At 30.9% G+C, this 21,166-nt stretch overlaps 2 long non-coding RNA genes across 2 annotated transcripts; both read right to left on the bottom strand.

Moving 5' to 3' along the window:
- Positions 1-9,363: 9,363 nt before the first annotated feature.
- On the bottom strand, positions 9,364-9,979 carry LOC143615610 (uncharacterized). The gene is made up of 3 exons (XR_013150501.1): positions 9,848-9,979; positions 9,573-9,777; positions 9,364-9,485 (listed from the first exon to the last, which is right to left on the bottom strand). It is a non-coding gene; the product is annotated as an uncharacterized LOC143615610 (long non-coding RNA).
- A 387-nt stretch (positions 9,980-10,366) lies between these two features.
- LOC143615611 (uncharacterized) lies at positions 10,367-11,152 on the bottom strand. The gene is made up of 3 exons (XR_013150503.1): positions 11,081-11,152; positions 10,550-10,743; positions 10,367-10,459 (listed from the first exon to the last, which is right to left on the bottom strand). It is a non-coding gene; the product is annotated as an uncharacterized LOC143615611 (long non-coding RNA).
- Positions 11,153-21,166: the final 10,014 nt, after the last annotated feature.

A 21,166-nucleotide genomic window follows, 5' to 3' on the forward strand; every position in this document is an offset into this window, starting at 1 on the left:
TGGTTCTTCAATATTTTCACATCATCAATGACTCGGAATGGTCCAACCGGTCAAACCAATATATTAAACAATCATGATCCATAAATTTCAAGTTTTTGATCATATATGCTTACTTTCTCACCCATGTTTATTTAATACACGGCCTAATATCCAAGAGTATAGTGCATATTAGTTCGACAATTCATGTTAGCACTTTTCCTTATTATATTCTCGTGATCACTTCCTTAGTGTAAAGCAACTTGTGGTCACTTTTATTATTAATTTGGTTGATCTCATAATTAGGAGCGTCGTTATAATCTTGGTTGATATAATTATTTTCATGATCACCACTACCCAGCATCTCATTATAATCATGATCACCATTACCCGGTTGATCTCATCATCACTTTCACTTTAATGGATTATAGTCATTATAATTTGCATGAACACGGCATTCACAATGCTCATTATATCATCATATTCATTTCCATGAACGAATTTAAATCATTACAATTTTCGTCAATTATTTACACTATTATGATCTTTAAAATGATCATTTTACCATCATATTCACCTCAAGGAATGGATATGAACCACACAAGTTTCATGTTGTGGTTATTTCAAATGTTTTTATTTTTACTCTTTTAACAATAACGCTACTTCAAGAGCATTTGAGGTATAGTAAACGCAAATTATTCTATTCAAATTTTTCACATAAATGAACTTCACATCACATAATATCAATTGAGAAGTATTCTCACGGAGTTATGCTCATGTATCTTTTCAAAATCTATAACTTTCTGTATAAGTTCATAATCATCTTTATGAAATATGACACATGAGGTGCCATTTTTTACATTATTGTATTCCTATAAATTAGTAAATGCTTTGCTATAATCAAAACATATTTATAATCATTCATGAGAGTGATAATTAACCTCAACTTTAAACTTTTAGTTATTCTATTAAAATTTTACACAAATAGATGAGCTTAACCACCAAATATGACAAATTTGGATTGAAATCAAAGTTTAATATATGCGTAACTTGCCAACTTCCTTCATCTTTTATGGTTCCCTCAAATTCCAATACGAACTATAACCATCATCTTTTGACATGATGAAACATATTTAAAATTATTTAATTCACTTTAATATTTATGTTCATGCTTTGTTAAACATAAAATCATCATAATTGTGATTAATCATCAAATCCATTTTATTCACATTCCACATGTAATATAATAACTACATTTCCTTTACATAAAACCAAGTTCCATGAAACTTATACTACAAATATTTTTCACTCTATTTTAAAATATAAACAAATATTAAAAGGTATTCTAAGATCTCACCTTCAATATATATATATATATATATATATATATATATTCATATTTCATACATATGCTCGAAACATAACATGAAGCTAAGCATACGTGAAATGGGGTGTGAAAATCATATAGAGTGAACCCGCAATTTTATTTTATTGTAAATCTCATTCTTAGCAGATATAATACTAAACATGCATGGTTTAATATGAGCAATCATTAACAGCAATTAGACTTTCATTACCCTGCTAATTATATTACATGCTAAGTTAAAAAAATTAAGCTTAAGAAAACTTGATAACACGTATATGTTCAAAAGGTAATAAATTATACTCTGTATAACACATGATTTTCTTATAGTTGTTAACTTCACGTTTATACATAACATAAACAAAAATAGATATCAAACCAATAAATACTTACAATTATCAAACCGTTATACGAGAAAAAAAATCTGAATAAGTATTCAACTTATTAATACTCTTCAATGAGATAGTGAAAACAACAAAACAAGTATTATTGTTATTATTATTACTATATGTTATATGATAATCACAAATTAATTATGAGAGAAACCCATTAATTCCTTGGCCAGTTTATAAAAATGGCATAGACAAAAAATCGTCCACTTATCTTGTTATAAATGAACAAAGAGTAGTTATCTTTTGTTAGTTACAAAAACTAAATAAGCCTTTCGTATTCACTCTTTAATCTTATGATAAGTTAAAATCTTAAAAAAAAGGTTTATTGACAGTTTGCTTGTTATCAATTAACGACAATTTCTTATTTAAATAAATTGATAAGAATATAATCTTTATGACGAAATAAAGAACTTGTGAGCATGCATTTTGTCAATTAGAAATAAACTAATAATCGAATACAAAAAATAACGATAATCCAACAAACAGAAAACAAGAACCTTGAAGAGTGTGAACCTTTTTTTTCTAGATTGTTAACTAGCTAACCTTGTAAACTTATTTTTAGATCATGAGAAATCAAAGGCAAATTCATTGTTTCAAAGATACAATTTATCATAAGTATATTAGGATATGATGATAAAAACATTCTTGACGAAGCCAAACCAACTTTTATAAATGACAAGATCCACGTAAATCAAAATCAAACCAAAAGTCACATAGCAAAGAACCATAAAGAATAATGTGTCATAAACAAATGTATTGTGCATGTAAACAGAAGAGGGTTAGATTGTTACCTCAATAAACAAATACAACTTGGTAGGAAATTGAGTGACTGGCAATGGTTGTGGAGACACTGTCGTGCTGATAACGTGTTGTGAAAAGACCTATTTGCAAGATCCATACTCAATCCATACACATATAGAGATGATAAAGAGAAAGAAGATTGATTCTTATTGATGTGATAACCAAATACAAAATGCCTTTATTTATAAGGACATTTACATTAATACAAGGATAATGAATAGATGGTGATTATACATGTGGAGAGTCACACTAATAAATAATGGTTCATAACAAAGAGATCATTTTTCAATCTTGGGAACAAGGAGAACTTGCTTGCCATTAGAAGGAGGCTTAGTGGTAGAAAATTCTCCAATCATCTCAACTTCATAACTGCCAATCAAGTTTTTCTTAAAATCTGGATTTTTGGATTTGCGCTTAAACGTTGTCGGTTCAACCACATGAGTTTTTCCGATGCTTTTGTCATTCACATTTTTTGCCATTGGAGTAACATTATCGTTCATACTTTCAGCACCAGCCTAGACATTTTTATAAACAAACGGTGTCAGAAAATGTATCGAACATAAGAGTCAGTCAACATGATCACTTGAAAGTAATGTATTTAACGTAATTTTAAATACAAAGTTAGCACTTTCATGTGTCTGCATAGTATCCAATCCTATGGTAAGCTCTTCAGAATTATTATAATTACAAATGAGAGTAATGAATAAGTATTGTTGTAATAAACTGAAAACAGTAAATGGTACATCAAAAGGATAATTTATAAACTTTAAAATATATAAAAACTTAAGTTATAAAAGTGTAGAAAAATGTAACGGTTTTTAAAAGTAATACCATCAATTCAACAGTTCCTTGTGACTGGGTATCATTGAATCTGTTGTTAAGAGAAGCAGAGTTGTTGATCTACATAGTAATGACATTATTGATTAATAAAAGCTGAGTATGATGAATATTGTTATGAATAATAGTTATTATGGTTATCAACACATAAAATAGATTTGGCTTCTTCTTCAAGTTTTCTCATCCCTATATAATGTTCTATTGTACCTCATTGTATGAATGAATAAAATCTCTCTCTTTCTCCTACATCTTCTTCTCTTATGTTATAGCTATTAGGCTTTTTTCACAACACGTTATTAGCACGAAGCTTGGAGTGCTCACTTTTATGAATTCATAACAATCAAGAGATTTGTAAATTTTGATCGGTGCTTCATTCGCTAATCAGGTAACGATTATCTATTATGTCTTATATCCAATATATATGTTTAATCAATCTAAACAAACTCTTACACTATTTGTCATCAAATAATATGAGCGGGTCATTATCAACTTTGATTCTCTATCTAAACGAGTCATCAATATCATTTTTAATTAAACAATATATTATACCATGTTAAGTGTTATCTATTTTTGTGTGTTTACTCATGTGAACAATTCTTTCGCAAACAGAAAAAAAAAATACCTTCACAAACAAAAATTACTATTAATCACTGTGTTGAATCCATGGTGGCTTAGAATCTTCATTTGTTTGTCATAAACATATACTTTATATAAATTTTATATGATACATTTTTTTTATGTTTACCTGCATAACGGCAATTAACACCTTGGGTTTAATATTAACCCACTTTATATTGCGTATATGTATATGTATATGTATATGTATATGTATATGTATATGTATATGTATATGTATATGTATTTACCTATATATGTTTGTGAAAAAAAGGAATTAGCCATAAGTTATATGGAAATATTGTTTCCATTATATACATTATTCTTTTAATATTTACTTACTATTTTTTAATATAATTAATATTACCAAATTGGTATATATAAACATTGATATAATTTGATCTTGGTAGCATATTTGATATTCATGGTAATTATAAGATATTCAAAAATTGATTCCTACTAGATTATACGATATTCATTACTCCTTAGGTAATGTTTTATTGTTTAAGGTAACAAAATCTCGAATCAATTTGAAATTTGAATAATCATAAGGAATGGTTCTACTTGACCGAGAATTTCTTGATGGACGTGAGTTGAAAGTTTTTCAATGTTTCATATTGATTTTATCTACATATTGATGTGAATCTAAATGTGGGTTTTATTTAACTTTTGAACCATTTTTTCAGTGGATCGGTAGAATATCTCTTATGCGTGTATTTGTATCTTACTGATTATAGTCATATTGAAGAAAACAATATTTATTCATTAGCTTTAAGTGATGTTTAACAAATATGATAGGTAAAGAACGACATTATCAACAATAGTATATAAATTTTAGCGTTTAATACGTGTGTACGTCAAATCGTAAGTTTATTTTACTATCCTTTAGATATATGCACTTGATCAAATTGGCTAGCATGCTCCATAATATGCTTATCTTTTGGTATTTATAAATTGGTTAATTTTTTAGTTTGACTACCAGATAACATGATTAAAGGATAGTTAAGACTCTAGTAAAATACATATATAACTCTAATTATGATTCAAGGTTTATGTTTTTCATGTTTTCTTTTATTATATGTCAGTTTTGTCATTTATGTGCCAAAATGCTTGATATTGATAAAAAAGAGAATGACCCGTAATGATTTTCTTATTAAAATGTTACCACTGCTACAATTTAAAAACATTGTAATAAATATAACGTTTTAAGATGGTTTATTATAATGTTGAAATGCATAATTTATCTTTGTTGTAAGTTGTAACTATTATAACATTACGTCTTTTAGATACTATTAAGAGTTCATACATAGATTATCAATATTTGCTTGCTAGCGATAGAAAAATATTAATTTATAAAGTTTTAGTATAACTTGTTTTATATGGTGACAAGTTATAACGTCATGTATTGCATAACTTTACTTCTAAGTATACTTTATATTCTATAGATTGTATGAACAGTAATAAACGTTAAAGTAGAGTTGTGGTTTTCTACACTCTCATGAAAGAGATATGTTTAAGTATGACACATGAATCATCGTAATCCCTACTCTCATCATCAAGTTCCTAAGATTGTAGGATTTAAGACTGGTATATTTTACGTGAATTGGTCATGCAACTACTTCTCAATTATTATAATGAAAGAGCAAATTAATTATGAGGAAAAAAAAGATAGATAATTTTATGATGTTGCTTCATTCTCTAGAGTGAATATGACTATGTATTGATCATAGCGACCATAGACATAATTTAGAAAATTGCAACGATGACTATAATAATATTGAGATTGACCATCGAAATTATAATGATGGTCATGCTAATAATGAGATCGACCACCAAACGTGACAAAGGGATTGATCATATATGAGAACAAAATATGGAAATACAAAAGTAAAATCATATGATCACTTGAAATGATAATACAATGCTTTCTCATATTTATAATCTTGCGTTAAAGAAACATAATACGATCATAAACCTAAAGTTTATGAATCATGATTATCTAATAGCATGACCGGTTAGACCACACCGAGTTAATCATGTGAAATTTATTGAAGAACCAAAAGATTCTTCCTAGTAATTATACATGTAATATTGCTCTCAAGGGTAATTATTTATTTACCAACTGAAGGAGGGTGTGAATCTCTAAATGTTATGAAATTGAGAAAAGGATACACATATCCTAACATGATATCATTTAGTGTTTTAAAATTGATGCATCGTCTAAATGGATATCTATTTCACAACATGAAGTTTGTGTGATTTATGCTTAGCTAATGAGATAGCAAGCACAAAATATTCTAGATTTCATATTTATTTTGGTAAATCACTATTAATAGACGAATTGATTTTGTTAAGACAATCATCAAGCGTTACAATTGGTTGCAACGTCAATGATCATGAGAGCAAAAGTTCATGTTTTATTTGGGTATTTATTATTTTATATGCACTCACATCAAGCTAACAAGTTAATGATACTTCCTTCCCATTGCAATTGGTTTTGGTCAGTAACCAAGTATTTCTCATATAATATTTTGTGTGTGTTATATGCTAAAATTAATCCACCACAACGCATAAAGATGAGACCACAAAGGAGGTTGGGAATTTGTGACGGTATTATATATGATTAAAGAGTTGGAGCCATTAATTGTTTATGGCTCATTAGTTTTCACTTTAGTGAAGCAACATTCCCAACATTAGGGGAAGATATAAAGCGGTTGGAAAACGCAAATAACATGAATGAATTGTCATTGATCCTCATATTAAAATACATGAAGAAATTTTTTAAAGGATAATTCATTGAAAAATTGGTGAATGAATTATCACTGACCTATGTAGAGTGACTAAGCCACATAAATCAACTGCTTATGCTCCAATTAAAATAAGTGTCCTAGAAGGACGACCATATACATCGGTAATGTGCGAGTCTAGGGCACGCCTGAAGCGTGGTAGACTAGTCGATTCCAAGAGTCCTCGAAAATTGGAGCAAGTAATGAAGATGGTCAAGTCGAGGTACAACAATAAGGTCTCTTAAAGAGACATTAGACATGATGGTTCCAGAAGAACCCCAGGTACCTAAAAATAAAGAGATCTCATTATATATTATCATGTCTATGAGATATACGGAATCGAAATAAAGTCGATGTCGTTATACTTTTATATATATAATTTGCGCTTGAAATAATGATGATGAGGATCAATATTTAATATATGTCTATGAATAAAAGCATATAAATGATTGGTCAAAATTTAAAAACATAAGTCAGGTAGAGTTGAAATTCTCATAAGAGTTGGAAAGTTTTCGGACCAGCAGTCCATACAACTAAAGTTGTAAAATATGTTGGATAGATACGGGTCGTTTATGTGAATTATGAAAAATCTAATTAAGTGATGTAAGAAAAAATTGGTGGCACAAGGATTTTGCAAAGACCCATGATTAATTATGAGGAGACGCATTCTCCAATGGTGGAATCATTGACTTTCCAATGCCTAAATAGTTTGGTAATACAAGGAGAGAATTGATACGCTTCTAATAAATATTGTGATTCAGTTGATACTGAAAGTTTACATGAAAGTCTAATAAGGATTTTAATTATCAAATCATGTCAATTATGTTCTCAAGAACACTATGACTCATGTGGTATACAGATTCATATTTGAATACGTTATGATTACTTTATATGTTAAATATAGCTGGAACTCCTGAAGAGTTCCTAACACGTGAATGCTTAAAAGGTTAATTGAAACATCTTAAGGATGTAATTCTTGTCCACCAATAAGCATACATAGAAGAACTTGTACCTAATGATTATCGTATCTTAATAAACAAAGAATGGTACAATATGGGTTTTGATATATTATATATAAATTGATGTGTCAAATGAGCAAGTTCATGTAGCAAAACTCATGAGGAGTGAATGCACATCAATAATTGGTTAAGATGGAAAGAATTTTGTGATGGATTGAAAACGCCTAAGCATCGGCATAAAAGTATCAATAAATGTTCTACAAGGTTAAGATATTGCATATATACTAAATAGTCGGATTCAGCGTGGCACGTACAATCAGGAAATATTTTGATAAAGAGGGAGATAAGTTGGATGTAATTAGCCATAATTTTATCAAAATTTTACTCTTAAAAGTTCATATAATCACAGTTTACAGTGATGATGTACACATCATCGACAGAAACTGCAGAAATTTTAGGAGAATTTTTGAAATACCTTGACATGATGTGATTATTGCTCGACCTACCGTTCGAGGATATGTGTAATTATATGCTTATCAATCCATCAAAGTGCATCTAAAAGATGTTGAGACATTTTACCAAAGACATGATTTATTCTTTGAGTATGTTAAAGGATGTCCAACAATGTACTCTAATATCATTTCCTACCTGAATATGAACTATTATTAATTCGGAAATACCACACTCAAATGCATAAGTGCATTATATCGTATTGTTAGCTATATATAATTATTATTTTCTTTATTCGGCATGTGTCCAGCTATGAGACATCGGAATAGGTTAAAACATATATTTCAGGTATGAAAGATATGCGTTTATATTTTACTAACCCATCAAAACAAGTTTTGTTAGTCTTGTCATGCAGAGAAACACAACAGGGTATCAATACAATAGTATATGCTTACGAGATGACATAATAGAAGTTTTCACGTGAAGATCATGCAACGTTGTTCAACTTCACAATTCGCATGTCAAGTGACGAAGACACAAATGATTGAGTACAAAAGTTTGAAGCTTTCATATAAGGTCGATATTTGCCATTTTAACGAATATCTGCACTCTTTTTCCCTTAGCTGTGGTTTTGTCCCACTGGGTTTTCCAAGCAAGGTTTTTAACGAGGCAGCATCCTGAAGCGTATGAAGTTGATAACCAAGGGGGAGTGTTATGAATAATGATTATGATGGTTATCAATACCTAAAATAGATTTGGCTTCTTCTCCAAGTTTTCTCATCCCTATATAATATTCTATTGTATCTCTTGGTATTCAATACCTAATGAATAAAATCTCTCTTTCTCCTACATCTTCTTCTCTTATGTTATAGCTATTAGGCTTGTTTCACAACAAATATATATATGTTAATCAACAACAAAATAATAGTCCTACCTCAAAATTGTTGGCCTTTTTTTCCAGTTCAAAAATGATACCCACATCATCCGTCAGTTTAGAAATGCCGAAAACCGAGCAACCGTTGTCGATGTTGTACTGCGCTATGTCAATCTTAAAAGCAAATGTTTTCCCCACAAGAACATCAAATTCAGCCAGATTTTTAGCGTTATCACCTACCTATAATATGTATGTATATTTTAATGTCAAATAATGTTAAAAATAAAAAATATGTAGTAAGAAAATCTTACGATAACATATTTGTCGATTAGAGCTGATGCGCTTGTTTTGAGAAGTTTGGAAGCTTCACGATCAAACAATGTCAAAGAAACTGTTCCAGTTGAGTCTTGAACAGCCAATGGAACTCTAAGCCTATATAATATATAGTTAACTCAGTTAGCAAAAATAAACATTGTCAATTAAATAAAATAATTAACATAACATATAATAACTTGACACCTTTGTAGATAGTGAATAACATTATTATTACAACTCTCTGTTTTGCACTCATAAATGTCCTCTTCATCAACCAACACACCAACAGGCTGATTATCTTCGGCAGGCTTTTTGGTTACTTTCCTTTTACAAGTTTTACATGCCAAAAGTACCAGGGCACGTCTTGGGGTATCAACCGAACGGTCCCAACAATCACAACAGACTTGACCTAGAAAAGTATATATTAATTAAGTGTTTAATAAAAATAGCAATTAATAGAATACAGTAACATAGTTTACCTGATGTAGATTAACTTCTGCTATGTTGTTGAACTCGGATCTTACTACATATTCATCGTACATAGACAAATACATTCCTGATATGTTAAAGGACTGAGTCGAACTTGAAGAACCAGCCCAGTTCAGCAGAAGACTGTTAAATAAATTTTAATGGTCAAAAGAAGGAAATGGAAAAATACTAAAAAATGAATGTTTTAGTATTAAAGTTATAATATCTGTTTCGAAAGGAAGTGATCTCGTCAATGTCAGAGTTGATGAAAAGTTTTGAAACGTTGTAGGAATTGTTGACATAAGCAGATTTTCCAAAGTATTTCATTGTACCAAATTGTAGGATGATAACAATAATGCCATCTTGGTCCCTATTTCGCTAATGCCCTAGGATCATATCAGCATATTAATCCCATAATGATAAGTAAATTTTGTGCATCCTTCAATAAAGTAATCAAGGAAAAGGTTTAAAAGATATTGTTAAGATTAAAAAAATAAGTAAAATATTTTAGGAAAAAACAAACTCAAGATCTTGAATAATGACATTAAGCTTTTTAGTATCTTTCCCCTTTTGTGTTTTGAACTTCTTAAGGTCGTCGACATCAGCAACAAAACCAATGACATCTAAAAAAGAGTTAAATAAATATAATATGATAAGACATACAGCTAATTTAAGTTAGAAAATGAAATAAATTGAGGAGGATTTTATATTACCTAGAGGTTGATTTTCAAGAAAAGTCCGGCCAACGATACCCGCAAAGTTTGTGAATGAAAAGCCATAGGTTGGGCCGCAGAAATCATTACAAGGGTAGACGTTGGTGTCATAATAGAGTCCTAGCTTGGTTTGGTTTTGAACTTGTACTTGGATTCGTTCAAGCCAATAGTTGGTTTGACAATGAAGTAACAGCCTACACAAAAATGGAAATATAAAATTAATGTTGACAAATGTAAAGTATCTTGGGTAAATAATATTGAAGCAAAAGTGTAATTCCTAAGTGTTGTTAGTTTACATATAGTAAACTGTTGTTAGTTTGACAATCGCATGAAAAGTCAGTTGTGTTGTTACTATTGTACAGTAGAGTAATAACATTTATACTTAATAAATAGTTACTTATATATTTCAAACAACAAAGTTTAATAATAGTAGTGACAATAATATGATAAGCAATCTTGTTTCAACCATATATTAAGATATATATAATGAAAAGATCAAACATGAAAATACGATTATTAATAGAATATAACCTTATTCGTTTAGAACATGCTCAAAGCGAGAAAACCAACGTCGAAGAACATTGGCTTGCATTGTTGTACCCTATAAGGATTAATGAAAAACTATTATGATTTATTTCTAAAAAGTACTTTCTGATATATAATATAATAACTTAACACATATACCTCTTCATCAACCATGATCATTTCAATAGAGTACCATTGATTAGGATTGTTGTACATGGGTTGTTTCCACAACCGAATGACCCGAACCTTTACCGTATAGTCACGGCGAGACAAATCTAGGTTCTTCAGGCAAGTGATGTTACCGAATGCAGGCAAGCTATATCAGAAATAAATGTTATCATTAATATTGAAGCAAGTAAATAAATAAAGAAGAATAAAATCAGAAAAAAAATATACAAAAATTAGCTTTGAAAGGTCAAAAGAGGATATTCTTTGTAAGTGGACAGCGATGAGTAAAGTATTAAGAGTAAAGAATAAGAGTGTCCATAAATAAATTAATAAATGGTGAAAAAATATAAAGCAAGATAATTGTTGTTGCTAAAGTTCAGCAACGGTTATCAGAGTTATGACTAATAATATTTAAGCCCTGATTAATTTTATAAACATCAACAAAGTTGAATGAAAAGTTTGAACATTAGCGTTAAACAGTATGTGAACTATGTTGATGTTGATGACATGAAACATGAAAAAAAAACTAAACATGAAGAGAGAAAAATACTTAGGTTCCATGACTTGACTGGTTTTTGCTCGTGTGATAAGTGCCCCAACACAAAGCAATCAGTGAAGATGGTGAGAAAAAAAGATGGAATATGGGTGGTATATATAGTGTGAAAGAGTAAAGAAAAACATCTATTTTAGGTATGTATAGAAAAGGATGAAATCAAATCTGCGTTGGTAATCGTGCTGATTTATTTTTTGGTGAAAAGGTTTGAAACATGGATATGTCTCAATCAACTGTTTAACCACATGCATAGTACCTGTATTGAAATGTTTCAGAAAAAAGCAGATTTGGCTTTTTATAAGATGAATTAAAGCTATTTTAAAGTGTTTGATCATATGAAAGTAAATGTGAGGTTTTTAGAGTATAAAGTTTAATACTATTTTGGTATAAAGTCTTGAAAAGGTTTGAAGAAATGAATAAAGTAAATAGTTGACCATATGAAAAATGCAGATGGTACAAATTAAAATATGAGTATTTTTAAAATTTGAAGATGTGTGTAAAGTTTTGTAACAACAAATGCAAAATATAATGTATCTTGTATATAGAGTTTGAAAGGTATTTTATGCAAAGTGTTGAAAAAAATATATCATTTTAATAATTTAAGCAAAACTGATTATATTGAAAAGCATGTTGGGTATAAACTTTAATACCTTTTTGGTGCAAACTCTTGAAAACATTTTAAGCAATGGATAAGTCTCAATCAAAAGAGTTGACCACATGAAATATGGAAAACCTAAATGTTGTCCTCTTATAAATGGAAATTTAATCAGTTTTTTTTAATTACACAAAATTTGAAATTTTAAAATATATGTTAATTGTGTGAAGTATGTTAGGTATATAGCTATTTAAAGGAATTGGAATATATGAAAGTAAGTGTGAGGTGTTTATAGCAAAAGGTTGATACTTTTTTAATGTAAAGTGTTGAAAAGGTTTGAAGAAATGAATAACTATGAATGTAAATAGTTGACCATATGAAAATTTCTAGATGTTATAAAGTACAAAATATAATATAACTACTTTTTTATCTTTATATGTAAGCTCAGCTCATTTTATAAGCAGAATTTTAAATTTTCAAATGTAATGTAAAGTGTGATATATCTTGTATAGAGACTTTGAAAACCATTTGATGCAAAATATTGAAACAAAAAATATATGAATAATCTGGAAATGGTATATAGAATAAAAGGTGTTTATAAATGAATTTAAGAACACGGAAAATATTAAGATGTGTGTTGGGTATTAAGTTTGATACCTTCTTGGTGTAAGTTCTTAGAAAGATTTTAAATAATAGATATTAGATAAATCTCAACCTAAAGAGTTGACCAAATGAACTTTCAAAAAGTTAAAAATACATAGAATTGTGGACATTTTTTGTCTTTTTATAAGATGATATGTTATTGAGTTTATAAAAAAATGATCAGCTAAGTATGTGAGGTGTTTATATATTAATTTAAAACAATGAATATATGAAGAAAATGGAAACATTATTTTGTATAGAGTTGAAATTGAAAAAAGAAACTTTTTTATATAACTATTAAGTAAAAATTAAAAAAAATAAATTCAAAAAAGTGTAATCAGTTAAAGAAAATATGATTTTTATTTTTTGAAGAGTCATACCTTTAAATGAAGGGTTACTTGTGACGAAATGCAACCGAATGTGTTGGTAATCCTATAGCACCATGCTTGTATGGCTGAAATAAAAAACAGATTGTAATCAACATGTACATATGAGTGTAAATATATTATCTATATCTTTATGTAACGAAGATGTTGGATTCTTACATATTAAATGGCATGAGAATTTGCTTATTATGTGCCATTTGCTCGTCATCCCTACTTAGTGGTAATCCAAGTCAGGCAATAACTTCAACCAGAACTCCCTCATTTGCATTTGACAAATATGTGAAATTAACATTAAGTTATACTTTTTGATACAAAAGACTGTAATCAGTTAAAAGAAAATATGATTTTATTTTTTTGATGAGTCATGCCTTCAAATGAACGGTTATTTGTGACGAAATGCAACAGAATGTGTCGAAACCATGCTTGTATGGCTGAAATAAAAAAACATATTTGAATCAACATGTACATGTGAGTGTAAATATATTATCTACATCTTTATATAACGAAGGTTGTTGGATTCTTACATATTAAATGACATGAGAATTTGCTTCTCATGTACCATTTGCACATCATCCCTACTTAGTGGTAATCAAAGTCAGGCAAGAACTTCAGCAAACAAACCCCCTCGTTTTCATTTGACAAAATATGTGAAAATTAATAAAAAGTTATGCGTTTTGATACAAAAGAGTGTAATCAGTTAAAAAGAAAATATGATTTTATTTTTGACGAGCCATACCTTTAAATGAACGGTTACTTGTGACGGTATGCAACCGAATGTGTTGGTAATTCTATAGCACCATGCTTGTATGGCTGAAATAAAAAAAACAGATTTGAATCAACATGTACATGTTGGTGTAAATATATTATCTATATCTTTATGTAGCAAAGATTGTCGGATTCTTACATATTAAATGACATGAGAATTTGCTTCACATGTACCATTTGCTCATCACCCCTTACTTAGTGGTAATCAAAGTCAGGCAAGAACTTCAGCCACAACTCCCTCATTTGCATTTGAGAAAATATGTGAAATTAATATAAATTATACATTATGATACAAAAGAGTGTAATTGGTTAAAAGAAAATTAAATATAACCACTTTCCTTACTGGCGAGCTTTTTGAAAGACTTCTGAGAACAGGTCGGGTTCAAGGTGGGCAAGAACTTCAACCACAACTCCCTCGCTTACATTTGATAAAATATGTAAAATTAATAAAAATTATACATTTTGATACAAAAGAGTGTAATCAGTTAAAAGAAAAATAAAATCTTATCGCTTTCCATAAGGAGGAGCTATTTGAAAGACTTCTGAGAACAGGGTTGGGTTTTAGATATCCAAGTCGGCAAGAACTTCAGCCACAACTCCCTCGCTTGTATTTGAGAAAATATGTGAAATTTTGTAACGCCCGTAAAATTTCGTTGAGAAAGGAAAATGATGCTTATGCATTGTATGATTCTATTTTGTTACCGGGACTCGTCTTGAATCTTCGGGGGCCTCCTAGACGAGCCCATAAGTTGAATTACATAAGTTTCATTCAAGTGTCGCAACTTTCAACTTGGAAGGGCCAGAACGTAACATTTTATATTATAATAAAAAAAACCCAAAACCCTAGCCTGCATGTTCTGCGATCGGCAGCTGCAAGGCTCCCATACCATCCGATTTTCTTTTTTTTTCCAGCCAACATTAGGGTGTAAAAATCTAATTCAAGGTTAGTCCCATGTCCCCTCTAGTCTTTTACACCTTAAACCATCCTTATACATCGCGTATTGGTCGTTAAGGTTGAGTTTTGATGATAACAGATTGCTGACAGATTCATATACGTTTATTGTAGGGTCTGTAACTCGATGAAAATATATTGTTTTTGATCGATTCTTGTTTCTATCATATTCTACTTTGAGTCTAATTTTCAGAAAGGTATAATACGTAATTTTTGGACGAGATTTGAATGGTTTTTATGAATTTATAAAATCGAGTGTCAAAGCTGATGCGGGATGACGGATTCTGGTCTGTCTTCCCGACGTCATAACCTTTTTTCGACAAGTCCAAATTGGTTGGTTCCACTTTTGAAAGTTAGTGTTTTGAGTTAGGAACCAAACCCAATTGGAATCGCTTAATTTGGTTCGGTAATGAATTTTATAAAAATAAAACCATTTTGTTGAGCTCTGAAATAGCTGCACATACCTTTCTGTGTTGGAAGAATTATTATGATTTTTTGGTCCAATAGAAAAATATAATAAAAATACTTTTATAAACCTAAGACATTTATTAAAGTCTGGTAAAAATTTAATAATTTAATTCAAAGGTTGGTCGGGATCCGGTTGGTCTTCGTAACTGAAGTATACTAATTAATTTGTAACTGAAAAAAAAGGTTTTATAATAATAATAATAATAATAATAATATTCTAAGTTTAAAGGGTGCAAAAGTAACTAGGACCGGTCTATAAACCGTATATAAACAAATTAAGCGGTCAACATGCAAAAGAAAAGGAAAAAGTATATATATATTGTTGAAGAGGTTGAGTCAGGTTCGGTCACTGTTTTAAAAACCGGTATTTCACTTGTACCGGATTTTGCTAAAAAACAGTACAACCGGTTGAACCGGGTTATACCGGAAGGTTAAACCGGTTGAATAAATTACCTTATAATTTCCTATAAATGTAACTTCAATTCAAAAGTAACCAAAAAGTAAATGATTCCATAACAAAAATATAATCCAAAAGTTAATAGGTATTAAAAAATAATACGAAAGCATTCAATTTTTTTAAAAAATATTCATAAAGTTTACACGTTTAAATGTTAACTATTAGGTTAAAAGTAATTTTAAAAAAATATGGACCGTAAATATTAGTAATTTCTCGGACATAAAACCGGTTTTTCGAAAAAAAAACTGTATTTTTGACAAAAACCGCCGGTACGATGTTCTAGCAAACCGACCAAAAATACCGGTTTGTTGTGTGAAATCCGGTTTAACCGGTTCAACCGACCGGTTTGAACCGGTTTTTAAAACACTGGGTTCGGTCACTAGGATCCTCATCCTCTTAACTCTTAACAACCGATTACCTTTACCTCTTCAAAACAAAAACCCCTTCATATAATCCATAAACCCATTTTTCTTGATTTTAAAATCTTGACATTTTTATAGTGAATAATCATGGTGGGATTTAAGGGGTTATTTACAAAGAAAACATTATTTGGGCTCTTTTTGGGACAAGTTCTCTCTCTTTTTATCACCTCAACTGGATTCTCATCATCTGAACTTGCTAGAAGAGATTGTTGGGCCATCAAGAAGGCACAAGTGCGGAAGATGGAGGTAGCAGAAATGAGAATGCTACGTTGGATGTGTGGGCACACAAGGCTAGACCGAATAAGAAACGTTGTGTTTCGCGAGAGATTAGGGGTGGCGAACATAGCAGACAAGATAAGAGAGTGGAGATTGAGATGGTTTGGACATGTAAAGAGAAGACAGACGACGAATCCTGTTAGATCCGTAGAAAACATTACTATAGAGGGGAGGAAGGGTAGAGGACGACCGAAATTGACTTGGGATGAGAGGATTAGGCATGATTTGATAGACCTAAACCTCTCCGAGGACATGGTTGAGGATAGGAATTCGTGGAGAAGTAGAATTAAAGTTAAGGATTTTTAGAGAGAATTGAATACCTTAGGGCTTAGACTTAACTTATTTAGGTCACATACCATAATGGTATTTCCCTTACATATATTATTATTATTATTATTATTATTATTATTATTATTATTATTATTAGCTTTTATATAGTTGTTAAATTGTAATCTTATTATTAATATTATTATAATTAGTAGTAGTTTTTATATAACTGTTAAACTTTGATTTCCTTTATTTTGCTTCATACACATGTACTTAGAGCCGAGGGTCTCTCTGGAAGCCACCTCTTTATTCCTTTGGATAGAGGTACGGTGTGCCTACATCCCACCCTCCCCAGACCCTACTTATAGCTTTGCTGTCGGTGGGATTTTACTGGGCATGATTGATTGATTGAATTCAAAGGTTATCCTATGTAATTAAATGCATCTTCGCATGCTAAAATCTGCACGTTTTACTCGTTATTAATCAACAAGTTCGTTTTAGGCTTAACCAGTGGTTTTGGTTAGTTGAAAGGTTTTAGGGGCCTTGGGCCAAGTGGTTGGGCCTTGGGCCAAGTGTTGGGCCTCGGGCCAAGTTGTTGGGCCTTGGGCCAAAGTGTTGGGCTTGGGCGGCCCATTAGGCAAGTGTGTCCTTGCGGTCTAGAGTAGTAATGCGTTGTGTATATTTTACAGGCCATTGCTTGTGATTGTGCACTTAGGGATTTCCTAGCTTGTTGCAGGTGTTCGATTGATTTCAGGTGAGTTCATGATGCCCCTTTTTACTCTTTTTACGTTTTGGGCTAGCATACACACCGAAATCAAATTTTATACGATTTTACCAGTTACAACTATTTGAATGGTACTACATGGTCTCACACGTGATGGTGCATTTTGAAAGTTATATTTGAATTATTTTATATGCTTTAGGATATTTTAGACTCGTTTATGGACTTGTATCCTTTAAGGTTACGTACATTATTAATGGTCTAGACTCAAGGATGTTAGTAGACTTGGTAGTGATTGAATATGAGTAGACCTATTTACTTAGTTCCCGTATGGTATATATATATATACATATATATACATATATATATGTATGTATGTAGGAATATATATGTATGTATATATGGAGGTATGTATGTACGTATGAGGATGTGTTACCTTATAGCCTACGATTGTGTAATGATATTTAGTTCCTCGTGACTAAGAATGATGTATGTAGGCTTATTGATGTGTGTGTGCATGGTGATTCACGGGCGGGTCAAATATATTACTCGGGTTGTACCCGTGGTGGAGAGGCCCGTGTGACGTGATCATCATTTTGGCGGGTCAAATATATTACATGGGTTTTAAAATCCCGTGGTGAAGACCCCGTTGATGTTGAGCCGTGATCGGGTCAAATATATTACTTGGGGAAGACCCGGGGTGAGGAGGCCAGTATCACGTGCTTGGATGTATGAGCCGGGATCGGGTCAAATATATTACTTGGGGAAGACCCGAGGTGAGGAGGCCCGTATCTCGTGCTTGAATGTATAAGCTGTGACCGAGTCAAATATATTACTCGGGTTTGACTCGTGGTGGAGAGGCTCGTGTCACATGCTTAGGTCTTACCGTGTCCGGGTCAAATATATTACTCGAGTCCTGACTCGTGGTGGAGAGTCCCGTGTACGTGTGTTTGACAATGATTGTATTACTTGGTGAATTATATTATTTATTTTATTTTATCCTCTCTATTGTTTATAACTATAGTTTTGAAATAAAGTGTGAATTATTGTTTACGAAAACTTGAACTCACTCAGCTCAAGCTGACTTTGTGTGTATGTTAGATTGACTTTCAGGTTAAGATGTAGATGCTACCGCTTGGGCGTGTTGGATGCTACTCGGGAGGTAGAAGGCATTTCTGGTCGAGGAATTCAAATAAAACAAACATTTTCTTTACATTTGATTTTGGACACCTGTACCCGTGTTTGGGATTGTTTTTAAATACTTACACTTTTTCCGCTGTTATTTACTCTGAACTGGTTTTAAATACAAAGTGAATTGTTTGGTTTTTAATTTTTGTGAATTTGTGGACGTGATTACTAACTGTAGGATTCCCGGGATTCAGGATCTTACAAATTAATAAAAATTATACATTATGATACAAAAGAGTGTAATGGGTTAAAAGAAATTAAAAATTTTACCGCTTTCCTTAAGGGCGAACTATTTGAAAGACTTCTGAGAACAAGGTCGGGTTTCAAATATTCAAGTCAACCAAGAACCTCAGCCACAACTCCCTCACTTGCATTTAAGAAAATATGTGAAATTAATAAAAAAAAATTACACATTTTGATACAAAAGAGTGTAATCGGTTAAAATGAAATAAAAATCTTACCGCTTTATTTAAGGTGGGCTATTTGAAAGACTTCTGAGAAGGGTCGGGTTTCAGATATTCGTAGGGCAATCCCCGATGGACACATCTGTTAATAAACATCAATTTCATAATATTAGTATTTAAGATTTTGATATGTACAAAAAGTAGGGGTGTTCACGGTTCGGTTTTCGCGGTTTTTATATCAAACCGCGAAGCAAACCGTTAGTAACGGGTTTTGAGTTTTGCAAACCAAAACCAAACCGTAGAGTTCTTAAACCGAACCAAACCAAACTGTTAGTAATAGTTTGATTCCAGTTTAGTTTCACGATCTGCTCAAACAAGCTGCAAACATAGTGTCGACGTTGTCCATAAACTGCAGATAACAAGTTGGATGGTAGGATTTAAAAAATTATATATTTCTAGGATTTAATTTAAAAAATGCAAACGTCTGGATTGACAATTTGACGTGTTATTGGAGTTGGCTTTGCCATTTCCTACTTCAGTGTATGAACAAATTTCATTTATAGATCAAAGGATATTTAATTTAACTATATCAAGCTTATTCAACATGTACTCTAAAAATGTAATAAATATCAAAGACTAACTACAAAAATAAATAAACAATTACAAGATTAATGTAGGCAAAATCATGTTTCTGGTGCCCTGTGTTGATAAGCCAAAACTCAGATAGTAAAGAGTATCATCAGCATCTAAAAATCAAAGGTTTTCAAAATATCTTTATAATAAATGTTTAATGCATAAGTGTGACATGATTACTCCATATACATCAAACATAAAGAAAATCACAAAGTCAGTAACAATTCAAGTTAACCTAAAAAGTTGGAATTCATACAAAGTGCAGATTAATAGAAAGTACCAGAAAATTAAAAGTAAACAAAATTAATAAATTGAATGAATCAGCCAACAACAAACAACACACAAAGTGAATTCAAACAAAAACATATCCATACCTGAAGAAGAAGATATGGTAGATTGATTGACATGTCTTTGGTTGCTTGCTTCAAATTTGAATCTGATTAGTGTAAAGAGGAGAAAGAGAAATCAGGTAAGAGGAGAAAGGGAAAGCACATATAGATCTTTGGAGGGGGGGGGGGGGGTTTCAAACCCTATATAATAACATATGAATCCCGATCTGGAAACGAACGAAGAAGAAGATGCAGAGTAGAAAGCTGGGAAGAAGACGCAGATGCGTGTTGCTGTTGTGTGTTAGGGTTTTTCAAAAGTGAACGTTAGTAAGTAAACCGGGGTTTTTTTAGTGTTGATTATAAGGTTGACACATCATCTAAGTTGCTCCTATGAGTGACACATAAGCCCAGTGAATATAAGAGGGACAAGTGTCTAAATTATTTTCATTTATTATATAGGAAGATATATATATATCCTAATTAAATTAGCTTGTTCACATTCTATAGTTATTTTGGAATAAGTTTTGTGTTACTCCAAGTAATATGATTTAATAAATTTAAACAAGAGGAAGTGATTTCTGTACAAACTAAAAGATCGTTACATATTATTATATTTTTTAATTGCATAAAAAATCAAGTGTATTGTTGATACTTTCATGTTATGATATGTATATATCTTCTCTGCAATATCCCGATAAATGTCTTTTTTTTATATCTCTGGTCTAACTATTTAAGTGGGGCATTCAATGTGTACTATTATTTACGAAATAGTTGATTTTGGAATTAGTTTGTTTTCACTAAGCCATAGACAAGATTATTGGTGAGGTATTCGAAAATTCCTATATGCTAAGATTAATTTTGACTAT

The sequence above is a fragment of the Bidens hawaiensis genome, unplaced genomic scaffold (assembly GCF_021521415.1).
Source record: "Bidens hawaiensis isolate Kalapana, Puna unplaced genomic scaffold, B.hawaiensis_p1.1 tig00043619_1, whole genome shotgun sequence".
NCBI classification, from domain to species: Eukaryota; Viridiplantae; Streptophyta; class Magnoliopsida; order Asterales; family Asteraceae; genus Bidens; species Bidens hawaiensis.